The sequence below is a fragment of the Oncorhynchus keta genome, unplaced genomic scaffold (assembly GCF_023373465.1).
Source record: "Oncorhynchus keta strain PuntledgeMale-10-30-2019 unplaced genomic scaffold, Oket_V2 Un_contig_23938_pilon_pilon, whole genome shotgun sequence".
NCBI lineage: Eukaryota > Metazoa > Chordata > Actinopteri > Salmoniformes > Salmonidae > Oncorhynchus > Oncorhynchus keta.
The window spans coordinates 19885-42707 of record NW_026283641.1 but is presented as its reverse complement, the minus strand read 5'-3'; the positions used below and the strand labels follow the sequence as shown (position 1 = coordinate 42707).

Genomic DNA, 22823 nt, shown 5'->3' with positions numbered 1-22823 from the left:
CAGTATTGGATTGAATCCCAGCCTATGTGTCTATACAGTATTGGATTGAATCCCAGCCTATGTGTCTATACAGTATTGGATTGAATCCCAGCCTATGTGTGTCTATACAGTATTGGATTGAATCTCAGCCTGTGTGTGTCTATACAGTATTGGATTGAATCTCAGCCTGTGTGTGTCTATACAGTATTGGATTGAATCTCAGCCTATGTGTGTCTATACAGTATTGGATTGAATCTCAGCATATGTGTGTCTATACAGTATTGGATTGAATCTCAGCCTGTGTGTGTCTATATAGTATTGGATTGAATCCCAGCCTGTGTGTGTCTATACAGTACTGGATTGAATCCCAGCCTGTGTCTGTCTGTACAGTATTGGATTGAATCTCAGCCTATGTGTGTCTATACAGTATTGGATTGAATCTCAGCCTGTGTGTGTTTATATAGTATTGGATTGAATCCCAGCCTGTGTGTGTCTATACAGTATTGGATTGAATCCCAGCCTGTGTGTGTCTATACAGTATTGGATTGAATCCCAGCCTGTGTGTGTCTATACAGTATTGGATTGAATCCCAGCCTGTGTGTGTCTATACAGTATTGGATTGAATCCCAGCCTATGTGTGTCTATACAGTATTGGATTGAATCCCAGCCTGTGTGTGTCTATACAGTATTGGATTGAATCCCAGCCTATGTGTGTCTATACAGTATTGGATTGAATCCCAGCCTGTGTGTGTCTATACAGTATTGGATTGAATCCCAGCCTGTGTGTCTATACAGTATTGGATTGAATCCCAGCCTATGTGTGTCTATACAGTATTGGATTGAATCCCTGCCTGTGTGTCTATACAGTATTGGATTGAATCCCAGCCTGTGTGTCTATACAGTATTGGATTGAATCCCAGCCTGTGTGTCTATACAGTACTGGATTGAATCCCAGCCTGTGTGTGTCTATACAGTATTGGATTGAATCTCAGCATATGTGTGTCTATACAGTATTGGATTGAATCTCAGCATATGTGTGTCTATACAGTATTGGATTGAATCTCAGCATATGTGTGTCTATACAGTATTGGATTGAATCTCAGCCTGTGTGTGTCTATACAGTATTGGATTGAATCTCAGCCTATGTGTGTCTATACAGTATTGGATTGAATCCCAGCATATGTGTGTCTATACAGTTGACCATAATTTCTCATGTTGATATTGGAGTCTCTTCTAGTTCTAAAGCACAGTTGTGTTCTAATACAGTATAATGGAACCCTTCTACTTTCAAATTAATAGACTTCTATATTTATACAATATATAATCCCTCCATATCCCTTTCAGTAGGTCAACGATACAAAATCCCTCTTTGTAATTGTTAAAGTAATGTTCTTGTCCCAGAAATACAGTAATGAAGTACAGTAGAAATACAGTAATAAGGTACAGCATAAATACAGTAATGAGGTACAGCAGAAATACAGTAATGAAGTACAGTAGAAATACAGTAATAAGGTACAGCAGAAATACAGTAATGAAGTACAGTAGAAATACAGTAATGAGGTACAGTATGAATACAGTTGTGACGTACAGTACATTAAAAACATTACTCACTGTGTTAATCATGTGGTGTTTAACACTAAGTGTTTAACACTAGAGGGAGAACACACACCAGGGAGGGGAGGTAGAGAGAGGCTAGAGGGAGAACACAGACCAGGGAGGGAGGGTAGAGAGAGAACACACACCAGGGAGGGAGGGTAGAGGGAGAACACAGACCAGGGAGGGAGGGTAGAGGGAGAACACAGACCAGGGAGGGAGGGTAGAGGGAGAACACAGACCAGGGAGGGAGGGTAGAGAGAGAACACAGACCAGGGAGGGAGGGTAGAGAGAGAACACACACCAGGGAGGGAAGGTAGAGAGAGAACACAGACCAGGGAGGGAAGGTAGAGAGAGAACACAGACCAGGGAGGGAGGGTAGAGAGAGAACACACACCAGGGAGGGAGGGTAGAGGGAGAACACAGACCAGGGAGGGAGGGTAGAGCGAGGGTAGAGGGAGAACACAGACCAGGGAGGGAGGGTAGAGGGAGAACACAGACCAGGGAGGGAGGGTAGAGGGAGAACACAGACCAGGGAGGGAGGGTAGAGGGAGAACACAGACCAGGGAGGGAGGGTAGAGGGAGAACACAGACCAGGGAGGGAGGGTAGAGGGAGAACACAGTCCAGGGAGGGAGGGTAGAGGGAGAACACAGACCAGGGAGGGAGGGTAGAGGGAGAACACAGACCAGGGAGGGAGGGTAGAGAGAGAACACAGACCAGGGAGGGAGGGTAGAGGGAGAACACAGACCAGGGAGGGAGGGTAGAGGGAGAACACAGACCAGGGAGGGAGGGTAGAGGGAGAACACAGACCAGGGAGGGAGGGTAGAGGGAGGGTAGAGGGAGAACACAGACCAGGGAGGGAGGGTAGAGGGAGAACACAGACCAGGGAGGGAGGGTAGAGAGAGAACACAGACCAGGGAGGGAGGGTAGAGAGAGAACACACCAGGGAGGGAAGGTAGAGAGAGAACACAGACCAGGGAGGGAAGGTAGAGAGAGAACACAGACCAGGGAGGGAGGGTAGAGAGAGAACACACACCAGGGAGGGAGGGTAGAGGGAGAACACAGACCAGGGAGGGAGGGTAGAGAGAGGGTAGAGGGAGAACACAGACCAGGGAGGGAGGGTAGAGAGAGGGGAGAGGGAGGGTAGAGGGAGAACACAGACCAGGGAGGGAGGGTAGAGAGAGAACACAGACCAGGGAGGGAGGGTAGAGGGAGAACACAGACCAGGGAGGGAGGGTAGAGGGAGAACACAGACCAGGGAGGGAGGGTAGAGGGAGAACACAGACCAGGGAGGGAGGGTAGAGGGAGAACACAGACCAGGGAGGGAGGGTAGAGGGAGAACACAGACCAGGGAGGGAGGGTAGAGGGAGAACACAGACCAGGGAGGGAGGGTAGAGGGAGAACACAGACCAGGGAGGGAGGGTAGAGGGAGGGTAGAGGGAGAACACAGACCAGGGAGGGAGGGTAGAGAGAGAACACAGACCAGGGAGGGAGGGTAGAGGGAGGGTAGAGGGAGAACACAGACCAGGGAGGGAGGGTAGAGGGAGAACACAGACCAGGGAGGGAGGGTAGAGGGAGGGTAGAGGGAGAACACAGACCAGGGAGGGAGGGTAGAGGGAGAACACAGACCAGGGAGGGAGGGTAGAGGGAGGGTAGAGGGAGAACACAGACCAGGGAGGGAGGGTAGAGGGAGAACACAGACCAGGGAGGGAGGGTAGAGGGAGAACAGAGACCAGGGAGGGAGGGTAGAGGGAGAACACAGACCAGGGAGGGAGGGTAGAGAGAGAACACAGACCAGGGAGGGAGGGTAGAGAGAGGCTAGAGGGAGAACACAGACGAGGGAGGGAAGGTAGAGAGAGAACACAGACCAGGGAGGGAAGGTAGAGAGAGAACACAGACCTGGGAGGGAGGGTAGAGGGAGAACACAGACCAGGGAGGGAGGGTAGAGGCAGAACACAGACCAGGGAGGGACGCTAGAGGGAGAACACAGACCAGGGAGGGAAGGTAGAGAGGCTAGAGGAGAACACAGACCAGGGAGGGAGGGTAGAGAGAGGCTAGAGGGAGAACACAGACCAGGGAGGGAGGGTAGAGAGAGAACACACACCAGGGAGGGAAGGTAGAGAGAGAACACAGACCAGGGAGGGAGGGTAGAGGGAGAACACAGACCAGGGAGGGAAGGTAGAGAGAGAACACAGACCAGGGAGGGAAGGTAGAGAGAGAACACAGACCAGGGAGGGAGGGTAGAGGAGAACACAGACCAGGGAGGGAAGGTAGAGAGAGAACACAGACCAGGGAGGGAGGGTAGAGAGAGGCTAGAGGGAGAACACAGACCAGGGAGGGAAGGTAGAGAGAGAACACAGACCAGGGAGGGAGGGTAGAGAGAGGCTAGAGGGAGAACACACACCAGGGAGGGAGGGTAGAGAGAAACACAGACCAGGGAGGGAGGGTAGAGAGAGGCTAGAGGGAGAACACACACCAGGGAGGAAGGTAGAGAGAGGCTAGAGGGAGAACACAGACCAGGGAGGGAGGGTAGAGAGAGGCTAGAGGAGAACACACACCAGGGAGGGAGGGTAGAGAGAGGCTAGAGGGAGAACACAGACGAGGGAGGGAAGGTAGAGAGAGAACACAGACCAGGGAGGGAAGGTAGAGAGAGAACACAGACCAGGGAGGGAGGGTAGAGGGAGAACACAGACCAGGGAGGGACGCTAGAGGGAGAACACAGACCAGGGAGGGAAGGTAGAGAGAGGCTAGAGGGAGAACACAGACCAGGGAGGGAGGGTAGAGAGAGGCTAGAGGGAGAACACAGACCAGGGAGGGAGGGTAGAGAGAGGCTAGAGGAGGACACAGACCAGGGAGGGAGGGTAGAGAGAGAACACACACCAGGGAGGGAGGGTAGAGAGAGGCTAGAGGGAGAACACAGACCAGGGAGGGAGGGTAGAGAGAGGCTAGAGGGAGAACACACACCAGGGAGGGAGGGTAGAGAGAGGCTAGAGGGAGAACACACACCAGGGAGGGAAGGTAGAGAGAGGCTAGAGGAGAACACAGACCAGGGAGGGAGGGTAGAGAGAGACACAGACCAGGGAGGGAGGGTAGAGAGAGAACACACACCAGGGAGGGAGGGTAGAGAGAGGCTAGAGGGAGAACACACACCAGGGAGGGAGGGTAGAGAGAGGCTAGAGGAGAACACACACCAGGGAGGGAAGGTAGAGAGAGGCTAGAGGGAGAACACAGACCAGGGAGGGAGGGTAGAGAGAGAACACAGACCAGGGAGGGAAGGTAGAGAGAGAACACAGACCAGGGAGGGAGGGTAGAGAGAGGCTAGAGGGAGAACACACACCAGGGAGGGAGGGTAGAGAGAGGCTAGAGGGAGAACACACACCAGGGAGGGAAGGTAGAGAGAGGCTAGAGGGAGAACACAGACCAGGGAGGGAGGGTAGAGAGAGAACACAGACCAGGGAGGGAAGGTAGAGAGAGGCTAGAGGGAGAACACACACCAGGGAGGGAAGGTAGAGAGAGGCTAGAGGGAGAACACAGACCAGGGAGGGAGGGTAGAGAGAGGCTAGAGGGAGAACACACACCAGGGAGGGAGGGTAGAGAGAGGCTAGAGGGAGAACACACACCAGGGAGGGAGGGTAGAGAGAGACACAGACCAGGGAGGGAGGGTAGAGAGAAGCTAGAGGGAGAACACACACCAGGGAGGGAAGGTAGAGAGAGGCTAGAGGGAGAACACAGACCAGGGAGGGAGGGTAGAGAGAGGCTAGAGGGAGAACACACACCAGGGAGGGAGGGTAGAGAGAGGCTAGAGGGAGAACACAGACGAGGGAGGGAAGGTAGAGAGAGAACACAGACCAGGGAGGGAAGGTAGAGAGAAACACAGACCAGGGAGGGAGGGTAGAGGGAGAACACAGACCAGGGAGGGACGCTAGAGGGAGAACACAGACCAGGGAGGGAAGGTAGAGAGAGGGTAGAGGGAGAACACAGACCAGGGAGGGAGGGTAGAGAGAGGGTAGAGGGAGAACACAGACCAGGGAGGGAGGGTAGAGAGAGGCTAGAGGGAGGACACAGACCAGGGGAGGGAGGGAGGGTAGAGGGAGAACACAGACCAGGGAGGGAGGGTAGAGGGAGAACACACACCAGGGAGGGAGGGTAGAGAGAGGCTAGAGGGAGAACACAGACCAGGGAGGGAGGGTAGAGAGAGAACACACACCAGGGAGGGAGGGTAGAGGGAGAACACAGACCAGGGAGGGAGGGTAGAGAGAGGGCTAGAGGAGAACACACACCAGGGAGGGAGGGTAGAGAGAGGCTAGAGGGAGAACACACACCAGGGAGGGAAGGTAGAGAGAGAACACAGACCAGGGAGGGAGGGTAGAGAGAGAACACACACCAGGGAGGGAGGGTAGAGAGAGGCTAGAGGAGAACACACACCAGGGAGGGAGGGTAGAGAGAGGCTAGAGGAGAACACACACCAGGGAGGAAGTTGAGAGAGGCTAGAGGGAGAACACAGACCAGGGAGGGAGGGTAGAGAGAGAACACAGACCAGGGAGGGAAGGTAGAGAGAGAACACAGACCAGGGAGGGAGGGTAGAGAGAGGCTAGAGGGAGAACACACACCAGGGAGGGAGGGTAGAGAGAGGCTAGAGGGAGAACACACACCAGGGAGGGAAGGTAGAGAGAGGCTAGAGGGAGAACACAGACCAGGGAGGGAGGGTAGAGAGAGAACACAGACCAGGGAGGGAAGGTAGAGAGAGGCTAGAGGGAGAACACAGACCAGGGAGGGAGGGTAGAGAGAGAACACAGACCAGGGAGGGAGGGTAGAGAGAGGCTAGAGGGAGAACACACACCAGGGAGGGAGGGTAGAGAGAGGCTAGAGGAGAACACACACCAGGGAGGGAAGGTAGAGAGAGGCTAGAGGGAGAACACAGACCAGGGAGGGAAGGTAGAGAGAGAGAACACAGACCAGGGAGGGAAGGTAGAGAGAGAACACAGACCAGGGAGGGAGGGTAGAGAGAGGCTAGAGGAGAACACAGACCAGGAGGGAAGGTAGAGAGAGAACACAGACCAGGGAGGGAGGGTAGAGAGAGGCTAGAGGGAGAACACACACACCAGGGAGGGACGGTAGAGAGAGAACACAGACCAGGGAGGGAGGTTAGAGGGAGGGTAGAGGGAGAACACAGACCAGGGAGGGAAGGTAGAGAGAGAACACAGACCAGGGAGGGAAGGTAGAGAGGCTAGAGGGAGAACACAGACCAGGGAGGGAGGGTAGAGAGAGGCTAGAGGAGAACACACACCAGGGAGGGAAGGTAGAGGGGGGGTAGAGGGAGAACACAGACCAGGGAGGGAGGGTAGAGAGAGGGGAGAGGGAGGGTAGAGGGAGAACACAGACCAGGGAGGGAGGGTAGAGAGAGGCTAGAGGGAGGGTAGCGAGAGAACACAGACCAGGGAGGGAGGGTAGAGAGAGGGTAGAGGGAGAACACAGACCAGGGAGGGAGGGTAGAGAGAGGGTAGAGGGAGAACACAGACCAGGGAGGGAGGGTAGAGAGAGAACACAGACCAGGGAGGGAGGCTAGAGAGAGGCTAGAGGGAGAACACAGACCAGGGAGGGAGGGTAGAGAGAGCCTAGAGGAGAACACAGACCAGGGAGGGGGGTAGAGAGAGGCTAGAGGGAGAACACAGACCAGGGAGGGAGGGTAGAGAGAGAACACAGACCAGTGAGGGAGGGTAGATACATCAATACTGTAGATTTACTGTACCAGAAACCTAGAATGTCTTTACCCTTTGTAACTTATTATCTCTGAGTTAATGAAACATGATTTCAGATGTTTTCTGTCTGTTTGTTTTTGAGTTATAAATGAGTTATAAATGAGTTATAAATGTCATCCTACAGTATGTTATTATCCCTGAGCCTCTGAATAATAAACATGTTAAATAACTGATCATATTAGAAAGTGATGAACAATCAAACAATAATGGTTGTCATTATACAGTATTAATATATTCTACTGCTACAAACAATGATGGTTGTCATTATACAGTATTAATATAATCTACTGCTACAAACAATGATGGTTGTCATTATACAGTATTAATATAATCTACTGCTACAAACAATGATGGTTGTCATTATACAGTATTAATATATTCTACTTCTACAAACAATGATGGATGTCATTATACAGTATTAATATATTCTACTTCTACAAACAATGATGGTTGTCATTATACAGTATTAATATATTCTACTACTACAAACAATGATGGTTGTCATTGTACAGTATTAATATATTCTACTGCTACAAACAATGATGGTTGTCATTATAAAGTATTAATATAATCTACTGCTACAAACAATGATGGTTGTCATTATACAGTATTAATATAATCTACTGCTACAAACAATGATGGTTGTCATTATACAGTATTAATATATTCTACTGCTACAAACAATGATGGTTGTCATTATACAGTATTAATATAATCTACTGCTACAAACAATGATGGTTGTCATTATACAGTATTAATATAATCTACTGCTACTACTTGACATTAAGATGAGGAAGAGAGTGGTACTTCACACTGCCACCTCTCCTCATCTTTACTTACTGAGGATCATGTAAATATTCAAATACATCTTCAGCTACCTCTTCTGTAAGTACAGCAATTCCAACTGGAATTGCTGCTGGTCCTGCTACCACCGCTGTGGCAACAGTTGCTAACAATCTCACAACTTTTCGCGGTAGGGACTTTACCAGCTTCTTCCCGATCTCCTCCTGTTTCTTCCTCTCCTCCCCCTGTTTCTTCTTCTCCTCCTCTTCTTCGATCTTCCTCTGAACCTCCTGGTACATCTCATTGGTGTAGTGTTTTCCTCCATTCTTCATCACCATCTCATCTATCTTCTTCAGCAGCTGTGGGACCTGAGTGTTGTCATTCTTCTTTTATTATTGAAGACATGATTTCTGCCCTTAAAGACCTTGATGAGTTTCATAAGCTCCTCACTCTCACTCAGAAAGTCCACCATTGACATTTCCTCCAGCTGGTCTCCTCCGGTGAACAGAATGATGATGTACTTTGATGCTTCTTCTCCAAAGTTCTCCTGGATCCACTTCACAGTGTTCCTCTCCTCCTCTGTGAACCTCCCCAGTCTGATCACCAGCAGGAAGGCGTGAGGTCCTGGGACTGACATGTAGATGGCCTTTTCTATTTCACTTTTCATCTCTTCTTTAGACATTGTTGTGTCATAGAGTCCCGGGGTGTCGATGACATCAATCTTCCTCCCATCCACCTTCCCACTCTGTTTCTCACAGTAAACAGTGGCAGACTCAGGGGAGAAGGCATCTCTAAACACCTTTCTCCCCAGGATGGTGTTTCCTGTTGCACTCTTCCCTGATCCAGTCTTCCCTATCAGAACTATCCTGACGTCAGAGGGGTGGCCTGCATCTGTGAAAACAGACAAGAAGTGCTTGAGTTGATGGGGATTGTCTTGATGAAAACCTAATGAAATGTGTGTGTCAGGCTCTAACTGTGCAGAGCACAAGCCCCATTGTCCTTCTAGTCTCTAAAGCACCCTTTTGGGTAGTGGTATAATTTGTCTGCCCTGTGACGAGTTTTATCCAAACGTGAATGGCTTAAGAAAAGACTTCAGTCTGATTGGCTGACAGGAGCAGCTGAGAGGGTAAGAAAAGACAAAGGTAAATCACAATCAGTAAAATAAATAAAACTAACCAGCAGATGAACATCTGCCATCAACATCAATGATCAGCTGATAACCCCCTTCTTTTCCCCATGTCAATCATGTCTTTATGAGGCACTGAACTGAGTGTGTTGTTGCAGAAATAAATAGGTCTGTGATTAAAAATGTTAACATTTACAGGCTTTTGGTATTTTCAGAATGTTACCTTTTTCCATTTTGAGCACCTGCCCCTAAAAGGTCTGTCCACGGCCCTGGTGTGTGTATGTGCATGCATGTGTGTGTGTGTGTGTGAGTGTGTGTGCTCACTGGTGTGTGTACCTTGGAATTGACCACGGAAGGCTTGTAGACAGAGTGTCAACAGGAACAGAATACTCAGAGTCCTTCCTCTTCCTCGTTCCATCTCTGCTACAGCTGCCATCAAAAACAAAACAGACAATGACCTCATTACAAAAAAAATCCTAAATTAAATTTGATTTTCTTCTCATCTATTTGACTTTAAAACAATATGAACTATAAGAAGAGTAATGCTATGTGTTGTAACTGTAACAAAGTACATTCCCTAACAACGTAGCCTATATCAGGAAAACATAATGTACTCATATAGGGGGTGTCAAATTACATCCTAAACATGCTTATCATTCTACAGTTGACATTCCGCTATGTGTTAGGACCAGATAGACCAGGGGCTAAAGTATGACCGTGGTTCCCTGCACAGGAGTTTCATTGCATCAACCAATGGCTGCATTACAATACACCATCCTCCTATGGCTCCTCCTCTGTCTGATATGTAAAATACCTATCCAGGCATTACAATACACCATCCCTCCTATGGCTCCTCCCACCAGCCTCCTCTGTCTGATATGTAAAATACCTATCCAGGCATTACAATACACCATCCATCCTATGGCTCCTCCCAACCAGCCTCCTCTGTCTGATATGTAAAATACCTATCCAGGCATTACAATACACCATCCCTCCTATGGCTCCTCCCACCAGCCTCCTCTGTCTGACATGTAAAATACCTATCCAGGCATTACAATACACCATCCCTCCTATGGCTCCTCCCACCAGCCTCCTCTGTCTGACATGTAAAATACCTATCCAGGCATTACAATACACCATCCCTCCTATGGCTCCTCCCACCAGCCTCCAGGCATTATAATATCTGTCATACATCATCAATTAGATATATAGCAGGGTTACCCAACTCGCGGCCCACGGGCTGAATTTGGCCCGCAGGTGGTTTAATTTGGCCCACCAATTTTATGAGCAAAACATTAAGACTGAAACAACACGAGGAAATCAGCCCTTGAACTCTCTTAGGTAAATATCATTGACTCAGACCTGTGCTACACTATCTTGTCCTAGACCCTCTGGTTTCTATTCAAGAAAACAAGATAAATGTTTCAGGTAAAAGTGAAAAACATAATTCTCCTTTCATTGTTATCCAATAATAAACCACATGTATAAATACAAACAGAAGAATGTGATTGTTGACTTTCCAAGAAACTTGTTTATTTTGATTAAATTGTCTTGACATGTCTAGTGATGTCATTGTTTGATTATGTATGCATCAATGTCAACAAACCTGGTATAAATAAAATGTTTACTCCATATTGTACTACAGTTATTACGATACATTGTTGTACATTTCATTAGTAAGGTAGTTAAGTTGAATACTCACTTTTAGTGTAGTTGCACGTGTCTGTTAATTGTCCCCTGTTGTGACTGTGAGAGCTGAAGCTATGTGCTGCAACTTATAGTCGGCGTTAAGTTTCGTTTCACCTGTAACTAGTCATTTCTAGCCAATGAGAGGAGTAATTCACCTCAGGACAGGCAGAGGCTGACATCTGATTGGGTGTCACTATTATCAACCTCCTCTGACAACTCAACCTTGGATTAGCCACAACTCTGAGTTAAATGAAATGTGTTGGACACAGACCTCTTCTTCTGGGAAAAAGGTTCCAATTAAAATAGCAAATGAAACATTTTCAAATGTAACTATGTAGTTGTCTAACCTGGTCCCAGATCTGTTTGTTATCTTTCCAACTCCATTGATCACTATATACTGTAGTTGTCTAACCTGGTCCCAGATCTGTTTGTTATCTTTCCAACTCCATTGAGCACTATATACTGTAGTTGCCAAGCCTGGTCCCAGATCTGTTTGTTCTCTTTCCAACTCCATTGATCACTATCAAGCCATGACAATGAGTGACAATGAGATTTAATAATACCACAAACAGACTGCCGCTTAGGCTCATAGTTGCCTAGGTCTTCTAATGTAATCGTTGTACGTAATTTAATTAGTTAAGTTGAATACTCGCTGTTAGTGAAGCTATTAGCTGGACCTTACAGGTAACTACCAAAATAAAGGAAACACCAACATAATGTGTGTTAACAGGGCGTTGGGCACCACGAAATGCCAGAACTGCTTCAATGCACATAGACTCTACAGTGTCTAGAACTCTACAGTGTCTAGAACTCTATTGTTTGGTTGATGGTGGTGGGAAATGCTCTCTCAGGTGTTGATCCTGAGTCTCCTTAAGGGTTCAACTGGGTTGAGATCTGGTGACTGAGACAGCCAGGGCATATGGTTTACATAGCTTTCATGCTCATCAAACCATTCAGTGACCTCTCATACCCTGTGGATGGGGGCATTATCATCCTGGAAGAGACCACTCCCATCAGGATAGACATTATTCACCACAGGTTGAAGGTGATCACTCAGAATGGCTGTGTATTTACTGGTGTTTACCTTGGTCTCTAAGTGGTTGAGTGGACCTAAACCACGCCAGGAAAATGCACCCACAGCATAACAGAGCTGACAGAACCCTCAATTACTCAAGTGTTTCTTTTATTTTGGCAGTTACCTGTACCTTCCAAGTTAAGTTTCATTTCCCCTGTAACTTGTTATTTATAGCCAATGAGAGAGTGTTACTAGGCAAAAATAATTCAACTCAGAACACGCAGAGTCTGAATTCTGGTTGGGTGTCACTATTATCAACATCCTTCTGACAATTCACAACATTGGCTGTCTGCCCAGAATCAGAGTTGAGAGCAGAAGAAGAGTTGTTTGAAGATGAAAGCGCATCGAGAACCATTAGTGAGAAGGATGGGTGGACAACAGTGAAGTCAGGAATTGAACAAAAAGGGCAACAATTGTTGTGGAAAATGAGTCTGTTGAATCGTTGCTTGTCGGAGTATGTTTTTTTGATAAAGATGTTTATTTGGGAAACTCGTTTGAAGTCACAAGGATGGTGAAGAAGCTTTGGGAAAAGTGGATGCAGTCAAAGTAGATGTCACTTTAATATAGTACCTTGATTTACTCATCTCATATGTATATACAGTATTCTATACCATCTACACGGAACCCAAACCGGCTGTGCGACATCGTAGATACATTTATTTCGTCCCCCCACACCACACGCAGGTTAAAATATCAAAACAAACTCTGAACCAATGACATTCATTTGGGGACCGGTTGAAAAGCATTAAACATGTATGGCAACTTGCTAACTAATATGTCTATTTAGCGAGCTGGCACTTGCTAACTAATTTGTCCTATTTAGCTAGCTGGCACTTGCTAACTAATTTGTCCTATTTAGCTAGCTGGCACTTGCTAACTAATTTGTCCTATTTAGCTAGCTGGCACTTGCTAACTAATTTGGCCTATTTAGCTAGCTGGCACTTGCTAACTAATTTGTCCTATTTAGCTAGCTGGCACTTGCTAACTAATTTGGCCTATTTAGCTAGCTGGCACTTGCTAACTAATTTGTCCTATTTAGCTAGCTGGCACTTGCTAACTAATTTGTCCTATTTAGCTAGCTGGCACTTGCTAACTAATTTGTCCTATTTAGCTAGCTGGCACTTGCTAACTAATTTGTCCTATTTAGCTAGCTGGCACTTGCTAACTAATTTGTCCTATTTAGCTAGCTGGCACTTGCTAACTAATTTGTCCTATTTAGCTAGCTGGCACTTGCTAACTAATTTGTCCTATTTAGCTAGCTTGCTTATATATTCTTATTCCTTTCCTTTACTTAGATTTGTGAATTAGGTATTTGATAGATATTACCTGTTAATAATTAATTACCTGAAATGCACAAGCATTTCTCTACAATCGCAATAACATCTGTTAAACATGTGTATGTTACCAATAACATCTGTTAAACATGTGTATGTTACCAATAACATCTGCTAACCATGTGTATGTTACCAATAACATCTGTTAAACATGTGTATGTTACCAATAACATCTGCTAACCATGTGTATGTGACCAATAACATCTGCTAACCATGTGTATGTGACCAATAACATCTGCTAACCACGTGTATGTGACCAATAACATCTGCTAACCATGTGTATGTGACCAATAACATCTGCTAACCATGTGTATGTGACCAATAACATCTGCTAACCATGTATGTGACCAATAACATCTGCTAACCATGTGTATGTGTATGTGACCAATAGCATTTGATGTGATTTGATTTGATATCGTTTATAAAGCTGGGAGGTATTAAAAGTAAGAATTACAGAATATACAATAATATATATATACAATAATATATAAAGCTGTATAAGATACGCTGATGCAACACGATGCAATGCAAGAAATGTACAAGAATTTGCCACGTTTCAAGTGTTTGCAGACGGAAGAATATGTTACTGAAGAGTCTGTGAATGTAACATGTTGCAAATCTGGCGTGGATCATATTCCTAATTCCCAGAGTGCCCTGTTAGGGTGAAAGATGTTGAGGGTCGGGATCAGGGCTGTACAACAAATCTCCTATGTGGAGGCAGTGAAGAGAGTTGAAAGGGCAAGAGGTCACAGTTCTGAAGAAGAGATGGAGGTTGATGCACCGTAAACAGTTGCAAATGTTATACAGTGGGGCAAAATAGTATTTAGTCAGCCACCAATTGTGCAAGTTCTCCCACTTAATGAGATGAGAGAGGCCTGTAATTTTCATCATAGGTACACTTCAACTATGACAGACAAAATTAGAAAAAAAAATCCAGAAAATCACATTGTAGGATTTTTTATTAATTTATTTGCAAATGATGGTGTAGGGTGCCATTTGTGACTCATGCGACATGTGCCGATGTCTCTTAAGATAAATATCTTATAAATATCTTATATTTAGTAGTGCACTAGGGTCCTGGTTAAAGTAGTGCACTAGGGTCCTGGTTAAAGTAGTGCACTAGGGTCACTGGTAGAAAGTAGTGCACTAGGGTCTGGTTAAAGTAGTGCACTAGGGGCCTGGTAGAAAGTAGTGCACTAGGGTCCTGGTAGAAAGTAGTGCTCTAGGGTCCTGGTTAAAGTAGTGCTCTAGGGTCCTGGTAGAAGTAGTGCACTAGGGTCCTGGTTAAAGTAGTGCTCTAGGGTCCTGGTAGAAAGTAGTGCACTAGGGTCCTGAATTAAAGTAGTGCACTAGGAGCCTGGTAGAGTAGTGCACTAGGGTCCTGGTTAAAGTAGTGCACTAGGGGCCTGGTGAAAGTAGTGCACTAGGGGCCTGGTAGAAAGTAGTGCACTAGGGGCCTGGTAAGTAGTGCACTAGAAGGCCTGGTAGAAAGTAGTGCACTAGGGGCCTGGTAGAAAGTAGTGCACTAGGGTCCTGGTAGAAAGTAGTGCACTAGGGTCCTGGTAGAAAGAAGTAGTGCACTAGGGTCCTGGTAGAAAGTAGTGCACTAGGGGCCTGAAGTAGAAAGTAGTGCACTAGGATCCTGGTAGAAAGTAGTGCACTAGGGGGCCTGGTAGAAAGTAGTGCACTAGGGTCCTGGTAGAAAAGTGCACTAGGGTCCTGGTAGAAAGTAGTGCTCTGGGGTCCTGGTAGAAAGTAGTGCTCTAGGGTCCTGGTAGAAAGTAGTGCACTAGGGTCCTGGTAGAAAGTAGTGCACTAGGGGTCCTGTTGAAAGTAGTGCTCTAGGGTCCTGGTAGAAAGTAGTGCTCTAGGGTCCTGGTAGAAAGTAGTGCTCTAGGGTCCTGGTAGAAAGTAGTGCACTAGGGTCCTGGTAGAAAGTAGTGCACTAGGGTCCTGGTAGAAAGTAGTGCTCTAGGGTCCTGGTAGAAAGTAGTGCTCTAGGGTCCTGGTAGAAAGTAGTGCACTAAGGTCCTGGTAGAAAGTAGTGCACTGGGTCTGGTAGAAAGTAGTGCACTAGGGTCCTGGTAGAAAGTAGTGCACTAGGGTCCTGGTAGAAAGTAGTGCACTAGGGTCCTGGTAGAAAGTAGTGCACTAGGGTCCTGGTAGAAAGTAGTGCACTAGGATCCTGGTAGAAAGTAGTGCTCTAGGGTCCTGGTAGAAAGTAGTGCACTAGGGGCCTGGTAGAAAGTAGTGCACTAGGGTCCTAGTTAAAGTAGTGCACACTAGGATCCTGGTAGAAAGTAGTGCTCTAGGGTCCTGGTAGAAAGTAGTGCACTATGGTCTGGTAGAAAGTAGTGCACTAGGGTCTGGTAGAAAGTAGTGCACTATTAACGGAATATGGTGCCATTTGTGACTCATGCTACATGTGCCGATGTCTCTTTAGATAAATATCTTATATTTTTACAACATGTCCTTTGTTGTCCAATGGAACAATGATGAATTAGTTTTAGCATGTTTCCAACCAGGGAAAGAAGAAACTGTAGATAATTGCCATGATTAAATCAGTCATGAGATGTTCAGGGGTTATTTCAGGTCAGACTCACTAGATGGTGACTATAGTAGCTGCTATTATTTGTCCTGTTCTTCACACTTGTACATGTGTTTCTCACATATCCCAACACCCACAGAGAGCTGGGGTCTTTAGACAGGGTCAGACATTATCAACACCCACAGAGAGCTGGGGTCTTTAGATAGGGTCAGACATTATCAACACCCACAGAGAGCTGGGGTCTTTAGGTACAGGGTCAGACATTATCAACACCCACAGAGAGCTGGGGTCTTTAGACAGGGTCAGACATTATCAACACCCACAGAGAGCTGGGGTCTTTAGACAGGGTCAGACATTATCAACACCCACAGAGAGCTGGGGTCTTTAGACAGGGTCAGACATTATCAACACCCACAGAGAGCTGGGGTCTTTAGACAGGGTCAGACATTATCAACACCCACAGAGAGCTGGGGTCTTTAGACAAGGGTCAGACATTATCAACACCCACAGAGAGCTGGGGTCTTTAGACAGGGTCAGACATTATCAGCACCCCACAGAGAGCTGGGGTCTTTAGACAGGGTCAGACATGATCAACACCCCACAGAGAGCTGGGGTCTTTAGACAGGGTCAGACATTATCAACACCCACAGAGAGCTGGAGTCTTTAGACAGGGTCAGACATTATCAACACCCACAGAGAGCTGGGGTCTTTAGACAGGGTCAGACATTATCAATGCCCTACAGAGAGCTGGGGTCTTTAGACAGGGTCAGACATTATCAACACCCACAGAGAGCTGGGGTCTTTAGACAGGGTCAGACATTATCAACACCCACAGAGCTGGGGTCTTTAGACAGGGTCAGACATTATCAATGCCCACAGAGCTGGGGTCTTTAGACAGGGTCAGACATTATCAACACCCCACAGAGCTGGGGTCTTTAGACAGGGTCAGACATTATCAACACCCACAGAGAGCTGGGGTCTTTAGACAGGGTCAGACATTATCAAACACCCACAGAGCTGGAGTCTTTAGACAGGGTCAGACATTATCAACACCCACAGAGCTGGGGTCTTTGGACAGGGTCAGACATTATCAACACCCACAGAGAGCTGGGGTCTTTAGACAGGGTCAGACATTATCAACACCCACAGAGAGCTGGGGTCTTTAGACAGGGTCAGACATTATCAACGCCCACAGAGAGCTGGGGTCTTTAGACAGGGTCAGACATTATCAACACCCACAGAGAGCTGGGGTCTTTAGACAGGGTCAGACATTATCAACACCCACAGAGAGCTGGGGTCTTTAGACAGGGTCAGACATTATCAACGCCCACAGAGAGCTGGGGTCTTTAGACAGGGGTAAAACATTATCAACACCCACAGAGAGCTGGGTCTTTAGACAGGGTCAGACATTATCAATACCCACAGAGAGCTGGGGTCTTTAGACAGGGTCAGACATTATCAACACACACAGAGAGCTGGGGTCTTTAGACAGGGTCAGACATTATCAACACCCACAGAGAGCTGGAGTCTTTAGACAGGGTCAGACATTATCAGCACCCACAGAGAGCTGGAGTCTTTAGACAGGGTCAGACATTATCAACACCCACAGAGAGCTGGGGTCTTTAGACAGGGTCAGACATTATCAACACCCACAGAGAGCTGGAGTCTTTAGACAGGGTCAGACATTATCAACACCCACAGAGAGCTGGGATCTTTAGACAGGGTCAGACATGATCAATGACATCCCTGAAGCCATTGAGGTGAAGTGCCTTGCTCAAGGGCACACAGACAAATGTTTCACCTTGTCTGCTCCTGGAGTTGAACTAGCGACCTTACGAATCCCAGCCTGTCTGTCTATACAGTATTGGATTGAATCCCAGCCTGTGTGTGTCTATACAGTATTGGATTGAATCTCAGCCTGTGTGTGTCTATACAGTATTGGACTGAATCCCAGCCTATGTGTCTATACAGTATTGGATTGAATCTCAGCCTGTGTGTGTCTATACAGTATTGGATTGAATCTCAGCATATGTGTGTCTATACAGTATTGGATTGAATCCCAGCCTGTGTGTCTATACAGTATTGGACTGAATCCCAGCCTGTGTGTCTATACAGTATTGGATTGAATCTCAGCATATGTGTGTCTATACAGTATTGGATTGAATCCCAGCCTGTGTGTCTATACAGTATTGGACTGAATCCCAGCCTGTGTGTCTATACAGTATTGGATTGAATCTCAGCATATGTGTGTCTATACAGTATTGGATTGAATCTCAGCATATGTGTGTCTATACAGTATTGGATTGAATCCCAGCCTGTGTGTCTATACAGTATTGGATTGAATCCCAGCCTGTGTGTCTATACAGTATTGGATTGAATCTCAGCCTATGTGTGTCCATACAGTATTGGATTGAATCTCAGCCTGTGTGTGTCTATACAGTATTGGATTGAATCTCAGCATATGTGTCTATACAGTATTGGATTGAATCCCAGCCTGTGTGTGTCTATACAGTATTGGATTGAATCCCAGCCTGTGTCTATACAGTATTGGACTGAATCCCAGCCTGTGTGTGTCTATACAGTATTGGATTGAATCCCAGCCCTATGTGTGTCTATACAGTATTGGATTGAATCCCAGCCTGTGTGTGTCTATACAGTATTGGATTGAATCCCAGCCTGTGTGTCTACTACAGTATTGGATTGAATCCCAGCCTATGTGTGTCTATACAGTATTGGATTGAATCCCAGCCTGTGTGTCTATACAGTATTGGACTGAATCCCAGCCTGTGTGTGTCTATACAGTATTGGATTGAATCCCAGCCTGTGTGTCTATACAGTATTGGTTGAATCCCAGCCTATGTGTCTATACAGTATTGGACTGAATCCCAGCCTGTGTCTATACAGTATTGGATTGAATCCCAGCCTGTGTGTGTCTATACAGTATTGGATTGAATCCCAGCCTATGTGTCTATACAGTATTGGACTGAATCCCAGCCTGTGTGTCTATACAGTATTGGATTGAATCCCAGCCTATGTGTCTATACAGTATTGGACTGAATCCCAGCCTGTGTGTCTATACGGTATTGGATTGAATCCCAGCCTGTGTGTCTGTACAGTATTGGACTGAATCCCAGCCTGTGTGTCTATACAGTATTGGACTGAATCCAGCCTGTGTGTCTATACAGTATTGGATTGAATCCCAGCCTGTGTGTCTGTACAGTATTGGACTGAATCCCAGCCTGTGTGTCTATACAGTATTGGAAGGATTGAATCCCAGCCTATGTGTCTATACAGTATTGGACTGAATCCCAGCCTGTGTCTATACAGTATTGGATTGAATCCCAGCCTATGTGTCTATACAGTATTGGACTGAATCCCAGCCTGTGTGTCTATACAGTATTGGATTGAATCCCAGCCTATGTGTGTCTATACAGTATTGGATTGAATCCCAGCCTATGTGTCTATACAGTATTGGACTGAATCCCAGCCTGTGTGTCTATACAGTATTGGATTGAATCCCAGCCTATGTGTGTCTATACAGTATTGGATTGAATCCCAGCCTATGTGTGTCTATACAGTATTGGATTGAATCCCAGCCTATGTGTGTCTATACAGTATTGGATTGAATCCCAGCCTATGTGTCTATACAGTATTGGATTGAATCCCAGCATATGTCTGTCTGTATAGTATTGGATTGAATCAGCCTATGTCTGTCTGTGTAGTATTGGATTGAATCTCAGCCTATGTCTGTCTGTATAGTATTGGATTGAATCCCAGCCTATGTGTCTGTCTGTACAGTATTGGATTGAATCCCAGCCTGTGTGTCTATACAGTATTGGATTGAATCCCAGCCTATGTGTGTCTATACAGTAGTAGGTTGAATCTCAGCCTATGTGTCTGTCTATACAGTATTGGATTGAATCCCAGCCTGTGTGTGTCTATACAGTATTGGGTTGAATCTCAGCCTATGTGTCTGTCTATACAGTATTGGACTGAATCCCAGCCTATGTGTCTGTCTATACAGTATTGGATTGAATCTCAGCCTATGTGTGTCTATACAGTATTGGATTGAATCCCAGCCTGTGTGTCTATACAGTATTGGATTGAATCCCAGCCTGTGTGTCTATACAGTATTAGGAATTGAATCCCAGCCTATGTGTGTCTATACAGTATTGGATTGAATCTCAGCATATGTGTGTCTATACAGTATTGGATTGAATCCCAGCCTGTGTGTGTCTATACAGTATTGGATTGAATCTCAGCATATGTGTGTCTATACAGTATTGGATTGAATCTCAGCATATGTGTGTCTATACAGTATTGGATTGAATCTCAGCATATGTGTGTCTATACAGTATTGGATTGAATCCCAGCATATGTGTCTATACAGTTGACCATAATTTCTCATGTTGATATTGGAGTCTCTTCTAGTTCTAAAGCACAGTTGTGTTCTAATACAGTATAATGGAACCCTTCTACTTTCAAATTAATAGACTTCTATATTTATACAATATATAATCCTCCATATCCCTTTCAGTAGGTCAACGATACAAAATCCCTCTTTGTAATTGTTAAAGTAATGTTCTTGTCCCAGAAATACAGTAATGAAGTACAGTAGAAATACAGTAATAGGTACAGCATAAATACAGTAATGAGTACAGCAGAAATACAGTAATGAAGTACAGTAGAAATACAGTAATAAGGTACAGCAGAAATACAGTAATGAAGTACAGTAGAAATACAGTAATGAGGTACAGTATGAATACAGTTGTGACGTACAGTACATTAAAACATTACTCACTGTGTTTAATCATGTGGTGTTTAACACTAAGTGTTTAACACTAGAGGAGAACACACCAGGGAGGAGGTAGAGAACACACCAGGGAGGGAGGGTAGAGGAGAACACAGACCAGGGAGGGAGGGTAGAGAGAGACAGACCAGGGAGGGAAGGGAGAGAACACACCAGGGAGGGAGGGTAGAGGAGAACACAGACCAGGGAGGGAGGGTAGAGAGAGAACACAGACCAGGAGGGAAGGTAGAGAGAGAACACACCAGGGAGGGAGGGTAGAGGAGAACACACAGACCAGGGAGGGAGGGTAGAGAGAGAACACAGACCAGGGAGGGAAATTAGAGGGAGAACACAGACCAGGAGGGAGGGTAGAAGGGGAACACAGACCAGGGAGGAAGGTAGAGAGAGAACACACACCAGGGAGGGAGGTAGAGGGGAGAACACAGACCAGGGAGGGAGGGTAGAGAGAGAACACAGACCAGGGAGGGAAGGTAGAGAACACACACCCAGGAGAGGAGGGTAGAGGAGAACACAGACCAGGGAGGGAGGGTAGAGAGAGAACACAGACCAGGGAGGGAGGGTAGAGAGAACACAGACCAGGGAGAGGAGGTAGAGAGAGAACACAGACCAGGGAGGGAAGGTAGAGAGAACACACACCAGGGAGAGGGAGGGTAACACAGACCAGGGAGGGAGGTAGAGAGAGAACACAGACCAGGGAGGGAAGGTAGAGAGAGAACACAGACCAGGGAGGGAGGGGTAGAGGAGAACACAGACCAGGGAGGGAGGGTAGAGAGAGAACACAGACCAGGGAGGGAAGGTAGAGAGAGAACACAGACCAGGGAGGGAGGGAGAGAGCACACACAGGGAGGGAGAAGGTGACAGGGCACACCAGGGAGGGAGGGTAGACCAGGGAGGAAGGTAGAGAGAGAACAGACCAGGGGGAGGGTAGAGAGAGAACACACACCAGGGAGGGAGAGAGAGAACACAGACCAGGGAGGGAGGGTAGAGAGAGGCTAGAGGGAGAACACAGACCAGGAGGGACGGTAAGAGGCTAGAGGAGAACACAGACCAGGGAGGGAGGTTAGAGAGAACACACACCAGGGAGGGAGGGTAGAGGAGAGAACACAGACCAGGGAGGGAGGTAGAGAGAGAACACAGACCAGGGAGGGAGGTAGAGAACACAGACCAGGGAGGGAGGGTAGAGGGAGAACACAGAGGGAGGGTAGAGAGGAGCCAGACCAGGGAGGGAGGGGTAGAGAGAGAGGCTAGAGGGAGAACACAGACCAGGAGGGAAGGTAGAGAGGAGAACACAGACCAGGGAGGGAGGGTAGAGAGGCTAGAGGGGAGAACACACCAGGGAGGAGGGTAGAGAGAACACAGACCAGGGAGGGAAGGTAGAGAGAGAACACAGACCAGGGAGGGAGGGTAGAGAGAGGCTAGAGAAGAACACACAGGGAGGGAAGGTAGAGAGAGGCTAGAGGGAGAACACAGACCAGGGAGGGAGGGTAGAGAGAGAGGAAACACAGACCAGGGAGGAGGGTAGAGAGGGCTAGAGGGAGAACACAGACCAGGGAGGGAGGGTAGAGAGAGCCTAGAGGAGAACACAGACCAGGGAGGGGGTAGAGAGAGAGGCTAGAGGAGAACACAGACCAGGGAGGGAAGGTAGAGGAGGCTAGAGGAGAACACAGACCAGGGAGGGAGGGTAGAGAGAGAAGACAGACCAGTGAGGAGGGTAGATACATCAATACTGTAGATTTACTGTACCAGAAACCTAGAATGTCTTTACCCTTTGTAACTTATTATCTCTGAGTTAATGAAACATGATTTCAGATGTTTTCTGTCTGTTTGTTTTTGTTGAGTTATAAAATGTTATCCTACAGTATGTTATTATCCTTGAGCCTCTGAATAATAAACATGTTAAATAACTGATCATATTAGAAAGTGATGAACAATCAAACAATAATGGTTGTCATTATACAGTATTAATATATTCTACTTCTACAAACAATGATGGTTGTCATTATACAGTATTAATATAATCTACTGCCACAAACAATGATGGTTGTCATTATACAGTATTAATATAATCTACTGCTACAAACAATGATGGTTGTCATTATACAGTATTAATATATTCTACTTCTACA

General features: G+C 46.6%; 2 long non-coding RNA genes and 1 pseudogene across 51 annotated transcripts; 2 read left to right on the top strand and 1 right to left on the bottom strand.

Moving 5' to 3' along the window:
• Positions 1–1414: 1414 nt before the first annotated feature.
• On the top strand, positions 1415–22119 carry LOC127921894 (uncharacterized). Of its 50 annotated transcripts, none has more exons than XR_008109942.1 (11): positions 1415–1826; positions 1889–2012; positions 2529–2694; positions 3844–3989; positions 4186–4393; positions 4777–5205; positions 5278–5434; positions 5908–5938; positions 6123–6425; positions 6467–6508; positions 6542–6563. It is a non-coding gene; the product is annotated as an uncharacterized LOC127921894 (long non-coding RNA). The 50 variants fall into 50 exon arrangements; XR_008109928.1 differs by having other exon boundaries at positions 1415–1888; positions 1920–2012; XR_008109932.1 differs by adding an exon at positions 3690–3782 and having other exon boundaries at positions 1415–1919; positions 2529–2590.
• Positions 7433–11221, bottom strand: LOC127905992 (GTPase IMAP family member 9-like; annotated as a pseudogene).
• LOC127921897 (uncharacterized) lies at positions 15397–17242 on the top strand. Its single transcript, XR_008109956.1, has 3 exons — positions 15397–15599; positions 15703–16135; positions 17100–17242. It is a non-coding gene; the product is annotated as an uncharacterized LOC127921897 (long non-coding RNA).
• Positions 22120–22823: the final 704 nt, after the last annotated feature.